Raw genomic sequence first — 8,563 nt, 5'->3', positions numbered from 1 at the left:
AAACGTCAAAACTCATTACCCCACAATTTTCCCCGATATGGATTAACCGATATCAATAATTGTAGTCTTGTTCGAGACTAAAATTGGGCTTTGGGTCGATTTCGAAGATCATATTACTGACACTTCAAATTTTCGGAGATACAACTGCCCTAATCGACAAATTAATTTTTTTTCTAACCGTATAATGATTTTAAAAAGAGACGTTCAAATGAAATTTCCGAAATTGAAAAAAAAATTTTGGATACCAAAAGGCTTAGAATTGCATGAAACGTCAAGATTTAGTATTATCTCGAAAAAAATTTTTTTTAAAGATGGACTTTTCGGGACTTTTTTTTAGATGACACTAAATCTCGACGTTTCATGCAGTTTTGAGATTTTTGGCATCAAAAAAATTTTTCGATTTTGGAAATTTCATGTACTCCCCCCTATGGTACTTTTTCAAGATCGAAAATTGTCAAACCTTCACCACCGGGTAGCACCCCTTACGCATGTCAGATTTAGCTCAAATTTTGCATGAGGACTTTTTTCGAGGTGCTTAAACTTTTGAGCACTAGATCTTTACGAAAATAGAGGTGATCCCAAAATTTTGGCCCCCTTATATATAAAAGCGGTAAAAATCAACGTGTTTTGTCGATTACGTCACTTATACCATTATATCTCCAGAACCAAAAGTCACAGCCATTTGGTCTTCAAACTTGATCAATGGTTCGATAGTAGCTTTCAAACGAGCCTAAGTTTGTCAAAATCGGTTCTGCCATCTTTGCGGAAAATTGAGCGGTATAAATAGCTTCGAAAAGTGCACACACACACAGACATTTTCCGATCTTGTCGAACTGAGTCGAATGGTATATAACACTATGGGACTCCGAGGCTCCGTTCGAAAGCCGGTGTTTTCAGCAATGCTAATACCTTTCTATAGAGAAAGGCAAAAAGACAAAACGGCAAAACATAGAGAAAATCATTATCACAACACCAGATGATATTGTTTCAAAACTTTAATTTTAAATTTTTTATACTCATTTGAGGTATGTCATACAGAAAAGCATATCCTTTCAGGTAAATTTCGAATGCATGGGTGCGGACCAATAGATGCGCTTTGAAAAACATGGTTACGTGAAAATCGTGTTTAAAGTTTTTCGAGACTTCCGAGGTAGGTGCGTTTGAGACGCTCTAATTCGAGAAATTTGTTTCGTATCAAAAAGTCTATTTACACACCAATTCTACGCATATATGGCTATCAGTTTTTTCGAAATAAATTGAAAGACGCACTTACTAAGCTAAAATAATTCGAGCTAATGCTAAAATTTACATATAAACTCACCAGTTAAGGAAATAAAACATACTTTGCTGTTTGTTTTTGTATTTGCAATATAGAAACTACCAAGAGCCCCTTCATCTGAAATTGGTTTATTGAACAGAGTCCCAATATTATATGAAAAGTATACTGCCAATACTCGCATATCAGTCCCATATCGACTTTCGCCAATTTTGAGTTAGCTTGATGAATGAAATCTATCCTCAATATACTCCCAGAAATTGCAATAAAAGTTGAGGGTTTGTTCAGTAAAATGTGAAAAAATATCAACTTTTGTCTGTCCCATATGCAAAGTACCCGCATATCAGTCCCATTCAGTGCAAATTTCAATAATTTCATTTGTTGAAATATTAAAATAGCAAAGGTGTATTACCGATATTTCATGTAATGATACCATGATTTAGCATTAGGCAGAACAATGAATCAAAAAATTCGGAAATCAAATTTTGATCGTCTTTTTCTCGACATGCCGATTTTCCTTATGGGACTGATATGCAAGTACGGGCAGTATAGTTTAAATAGAGAAACAATTTTTGCTTGTGTCTATCAATTGAAATATAATGATGTAATACAGTGTTTCAAGTGCGTTGTGCTGTACATTCGCAAAGTATTATAAAATTCGAACATAATCCAATGCAATAGATACAATGAATCATAATTTTAGAGCTCTATGAAATTATATCGGTAATATTGTGTAAGAAACATAAACTATTTACGATTCTTAAAAATTTATCTTTGGCATACCTAGCGATGTTGTCCAATAGATACATAAACTATGCCCAGCATAGTATAGGAAAAAAAAAATTAATTCAGTTATCATTTTAAAACTTTCTAAACAACGGAATTACTGGAAATATTCCAGCTGTCGCTAAGGTACCTGTCAATGGTTAATATACTCTAATTTAATGTTAGAACACTCACTTCCTGGCATAACAACAAGCAGTCAACATCAAACGACCCGGGCACTGGAGTTCGATTCAATCTAACCAACAGAAGGCACAAAATTTTAATATCTGTTTATATACTTCAGCCCGTCTCTATCACTTTCCGGCTCATAAGCGGTTCAAACTAAAACAGGCTCTGTCATCTTTCAGCCGACGCGTGGATGGAATTCGACAGAGAAAGGGCCGCCCAAGGTGTGAAATTTCCCTTGCTTTGATCTCACTCGAGCGGCATTCGGAAAAGTTAGAGTCGACCACCAAAGCGAACTCCGGTGGCGTATGTTTTTTTTCGGAAAAATAAAGCCAATGGAGATTATTTAAGGATTCGCTGATATTCTGAAAATTTTTATATGATTATTAAGATAGAATGACTACTTTATAAGGATGACGGTGCTCAAAAACCGCGTACACCGTACATCTCTCCCATCAAATTTTGAACCGTTGAACATGCTCTTAATTTTGGTTATTGTTCTTATTACAGTACTTGAAAATAACAGACGAAAAAAATCTGGGAAAAATATAAAAAAAAAAAAGAAATCACCTTTTGCCGAAACCCGGGATTGAACCGGGGACATTTAGATCTTCAGTCTAACGCTCTCCCAACTGAGCTATTTCGGCGCATGCAGCTGATAGTAGAAACGAAGCAACAGGTTTACCTAGCGGTAGCACATTTAATTCTCGCTCGCAAAGTAAACTGATAACAAATTGCTCCAGTTGTGGAAGAAAGGGGATATCAGACGTCGAATGGTGTTCCATTTTTTAACAAAGAATTTTTCTGTCGGTTTGTCTGTATTAGTTGTGGAAAATGTTGTCAGGTGTACAAGTTAAGAATTTCTCTACAAATAATCGATAGGAATGAGAAATCTTTCTGAAGACGACGACGGGTTCTTGAAATTCATTGCTGGTAGAGCCTATCATCAAACGTGTTATCCAGTGATAAAACGAAACACACTGCTCGCACTAATTTCTCAGCGGTGATCGGTTTATAGAACACGATTAGATTAGTTTGCTCATATCTTGGCCTTGGCTCGAGCTGAATGCGGATCTACGATGAAGTGAGGTCGGTTTTGATGGGAAAACGTGTAATAATGTGAAATGTGAAGATGCTCCACACGATATGTACGAACTGTGATGGTCAGAGAAGTCTGGATGGTTGATATTTATTTGAGCTGAAAATGTGCACTGATTCTCTGAGTGTGGTCGTTCGGACGCTGCTATTGAAGCATGGGCGGCATTTTGCAAATAGTCATTTACATAGGATGGAGTGAAGATGCGGAATAGAGGGTTTAAACTTTATTGACCAAAGAAAGCGAATCGATTGTATCCGCTGCATCCGATTGACATTCATGTAAATATGTAATGTGATGAGAATGTCTAGAATTCCTATTGCATAGAGCTTGAAATAGTAAAAACCTGTTTTAATCCTCCTAGTAGTGTTATGATGCCTTTTTCATATCACTCATATTTTCATATTTAATAATGCAATATTCTTCAATACTTCCTTGACACTTGAAAGAAAACAGAAATTGTTTTCTATCTTATTTTGAAGATAAAAACATTTGAAGTATTTTTGCTGAAGATATGAATAATGTACAAAAATTATTTTTTTAAATATATTCGCTTTATTTTAAAAACAGTTATTTTGGTTTTATCTACGTAGAATCTACCTCTATTACCTAAGTATCTACTACAAAGTTTTAGATAGCATTTAAATGAGTAACTTTTTCCAATACTTTTCACAATATAATCAATAATTGATGTTACCTAATAAATCATTACTATGCCTATTGCATTCGATCAATCAGTATCAGTCGCTAATTTTTTGTTCTGTATTTTCTTGCTTTGTTGTAAGTTCTAGCATATCACTGGAAGCAAAGTGACAAACTGTTGCGATTTTTATTTTGTTTACTGTTTGCCAATTAACAATATTAGAAAAAATCTAAGTGGAACTCGGTGCAATTTTTTTTCAAAGTTTGTTTTAATTGTTGAAAATCCGAAAAATTATCAAAAGTTCAATACATTTAAAAAAAAAAGGAAAAATGTTTTCTAAACAAAATATGATAAAGTATTGTAAAAGTACAAACCTTTACGAAGAGATTCCATGTTTAAACGTGTAAATAAATTGAGTTATCGCGAAGCAATACGATTTTTAAGACGAGATCGTGCGATGCTCACTGCAAAAATGAGATACAGAAATAGCAGACGCGTGACGCCCTCCGTTTCTTAACCATTCATGGTTTCAGCATGGTCACGAGTAGTATTCAAGATATTCTCATTGGAAAATAAATTGGATTAAGAATATATTTTCCTATAAGTATTGTAGAAGTTTGCTGCATTAGGTTGCATATTTCGCTTCGGCACAAGGTAAAAATAGGTAGAATGATGTATAACTATTCCAGAAAAGAATGAATCTATGCATTACCTTCTACAAAAAATGGGATTTTATATTTTCTACAATTATTCCAAACAAAGTATGCATAAAAAAATAACTCGAAACAAGTTATGATTAGAAAATTAGTTTTAAGGGGGTTGCCATAATTCAATAACTAAAACTAAATTTGAAATGGCCTAAAAAAAAGTTCCATCGAGTTCCACTTAAATTTTTTTTATAGTATTGGGCATATCTTTTCCTATAAATTTCGGATAGAGTGACAAACAAATACGTCTGTCCAGCCTTTACGAAATTCCATACTGATCTTTTATTTTATTTTACAGGTTGGTACTGCGACCATATGGTGACTCTTCATGAGTATTGAGAATGTGATGCGTTTAGTAGCACGATGGCATTGTAAAAACATTTAGGATAATAGATAACAAAATGAAGTGATTGTCTAAGTGAATTCAATTTAACAAATAATAACAATTGATTCTAAATTGATTAACTACAAATAACTCAAACACAGCACAATTATCAAAAACCGGAGATCTGTGAACTCCTTGTCTAAATTTGTTTATTATTTGTTTATTTGTTAAAATAATCCATCTGACAATTAAAAGTTTTAATGAATAACACGAAGTACAACGAACAAACTTATAACAAGGATACACTTAATAATTTTTGTGAGAACTTGTGCGTCGGCTCACCAAATTCAAAGAGATGCTCAACTTTGGAAAATGCACGTATACATGCTGTCATTGGTTCATGTTGTCCGAAAGTAGTACGAAGAAATCTTGGTTGAAGTAGACTCGTCGAGCGTAGAGATCACTGAGAAGCACGACAACGGCTACGCCTAAGGCTGTGGACCATCTTGTGAATTATTTTAACTTTTAGTTAAAATTTGACAGTCGAGCAGCTATTTGTAATAGTCAAAAATAACCCTACTCGAAAGCATGATTATTTCTGACAGTTCGATAATTATTTTCCGACACTGATAAAAAATCTTACAAAAAATTCCATTCCGAAAAATTCAGGCATATTTGAAAGCTACTATGAGGTCATTGATAAGGTTTGGAAGTGTCATGGCGCACGTTTCCAGTCCGGGAATTACACATTATGATACATTTTGTTGCGAACACACACTTTCATAACATGTCGCAACGAATATATATTCATATTGCTTTTTATCCGCTAATTTTTGTCGGAGATACCCGAACCGATTTCGGAAATCTAAGATGATGTTATTCGGATGGTTGATAAGTTTTCAAGGCTAATGGTGAACATTTTCGGTTCTGGACATATATTCACATTAGTTACACAATCAATAAATCTCACCTTTTTCTATCCGCACAGTTTCTTCAGAAAGAGACCAATGATCAAGTTCCAATGTATTATGAGTGACATAAGCGGTGAAATACGCCTTGGTAATTACCCGAATGTATTTTGGTAAATTTGTATCTAAAATTAGCTTAATGAAAGCAATGTTTTAATGAGTTTGTAAGTTTTCGATTTCTCGAAAAACCTTTATCTTTGTATACTTGTCCAGAATGTCCATTTAATTTCCTACAACTTCTTCTTGGACACCATGTCTGTGCAAGTAACAGTTACAACGAATCGAAGAAAGTCTATGCAACAATTGCACTCGTTCATTTCAAATATTGTTTTGGATCAACCATATTCTAATTGAAAGCAAGTATATTATATTCAAAATTTGATGTCTCGGTTTCTGTGTGTACGGTATACGAAAAAGGTTTCGAATTTTATTTTGCGCGTAAAATTTTGATTTCAGAAACGTTTTCAGAAGTCAAGATTCTACTGAAACTGAAATCAATCATTCCCATCGCCAACAAATTAAGATTTAGACTGTGAAACCTGCTGTACATTTGACACGTATTGTATCGAACAACAAACACCCATACAGCACGTAATGCGATCTACCCACGACGAGGCGGAAGTTCTCAATGTTACACCTACTGAGTAATAGAGACCAACCGGAAAGACAATCGTTTGACAAATTGAAAACTGTGTTTGCTATAATTAAATCTGTCAAAAAATTGAAAAGTACCTCAAACTGAGTACAAAAAGTCTACGAAATAGAAAGGGGAACTCACCCATATCATAAAGTGTCAGAAATGAAACTATAATTAAATTTAAATGGAAAACAATGCACCGCTAGTTCGTCTCGCTTCATCATCACCACACTTTGTTTCCATCGCGTCCAGCTTCTGTAGCAGTGATTGAGAGTGTATGCCCTTGAAGAGAGGATGTCTAGCCTAGACTAGAATGCTCTTTGAATATGCCCTTATACGCTTGCCTAGGATCCGGAGTTCCCCTGTTTTTATGGCTGTACTCATCATGTCAACTGATTTCTGTCTAATCCATTTGGTAACGGAAAATACGATCAGGGCAAGCCCCCTCCGGCCCATATGATTCATTTCGCTTTCGATGCGACGTTCTGTCTGCGTGGTGTGTGGTTCGATAGGTTGTAATCATTTCGATTATGTTTATTGATGTGAATCACGGCGTCGTCTTAGTTTGACTTCAAACTGGATTTGCTATTCGTGCATGCTTCCGCAAAAAGAAAGTTTTACATTCGAGTTCACCTAGTTCATCTGGTTCCGAAAATCCCCCTAATCCTTTTATATCCATGATATTCAATCTTTAGTCTTTGTTGTTTATCTAACTTGAACCCATCTTTAAAGTAATGCTTCTTGGCGTACGGGGAGAGAAGGTAAACAACCTCTACACGACAAGTATGCCACCAAAATAATAATCATAATAGTATGGAAGAGAAGAAACCCGTTCAGCACGCTTATGTTTGCCAGCTGTACTAATACTAGTTATTAATGCTACCGACTGCTTTCGCCGACCGCGTCTCGGTACCATGTGTCATAGTAAATTAAATCTCGAAAATCGTGACAATGACATCTACGGAGTAATTCATTACTGTATGATCCACGAATTTGATGGTGATGGTTTTGTTTTAATCTGCAAGATTTATTTTTTGACGTTCAGATTATTTGAATCGATTGGTAAAGTGACAGTCTATTACTCCGTTTGAGTTTTTCATAAGATGAGTATGAGCGACTGTTTAATTTTTTCTTTAGTTGTTTACCGTTCAGATATTTTTTTTCAGTTTGTGAAAGGAAGAAGAACAAAAATTTGTAACGCAGTATCACCATGACAAAATATAACCTGTTTTAATCCAGCTAGTCGTGTGATGATGTTTTCTCATATTACTCATATTTTTATAGATATTAGTAAGGAATTCTTCAAAAAACGTTTCATTGGGTTTTGAAGAAACCAATAAAGTTCATTTGGAAATAAAACAGCATAACCTTTTCAATTTGTAAACAGTGTTGGGCTTTTTTCCATTTTTTGCATCGTCACACTTAAACGACAGTTTGTAAGTTTAAACTCTCATCGCCTTGTAAATCTGGAACCGAAACTCGGATCCGGAGGAATTTCACAACTTTTGTATGTGATCAAAACATCTTTCATTTGAGTCTAGGTTTATGAAAAATGGCTCAATCATTTCTGAGAAAACAGAGTGAGCTCTGTTAGGGAATATTGGATCACTATCTCTGGTACTTCTGGAACCATAAACTAGGGACCATAGCCGACCAGAAGCTGGGAATCAAACCGAAACTGGACTATTTTGACATATTCCAATAAGATCTACAAACTAAAGAAATTTATGAACAATTTTCAGAATAATTGCAGATCTTTACATGGTCATTTATTGGGAGTAAATATTAATTCGGTCCGTTTTTCGGGTCAAAAATGCAAAAACGAATTTGAATATTATTCAAAGTATCATCCATCGTTAGTTACTACTTTTTACCACCTCTCAGGCAATTTCAGAATTTTATCTCGAAAATTGTTTCGTCTTTTGAGGTGATCCAAGTTTGAAGCCAATTTTCGATTTCT

General features: G+C 34.7%; 1 non-coding gene across 1 annotated transcript; it reads right to left on the bottom strand.

The window, feature by feature from the left end:
* Nucleotides 1–2,801: 2,801 nt before the first annotated feature.
* On the bottom strand, nt 2,802–2,874 carry Trnaf-gaa (transfer RNA phenylalanine (anticodon GAA)). The gene has a single exon. It is a non-coding gene; the product is annotated as a tRNA-Phe (tRNA).
* Nucleotides 2,875–8,563: the final 5,689 nt, after the last annotated feature.

This window comes from Malaya genurostris, chromosome 1 (genome assembly GCF_030247185.1).
Source record: "Malaya genurostris strain Urasoe2022 chromosome 1, Malgen_1.1, whole genome shotgun sequence".
Taxonomy (NCBI): domain Eukaryota; kingdom Metazoa; phylum Arthropoda; class Insecta; order Diptera; family Culicidae; genus Malaya; species Malaya genurostris.
Note: the sequence above shows the minus strand (reverse complement) of the source record. Positions and strands in the feature narration are given on the sequence as shown.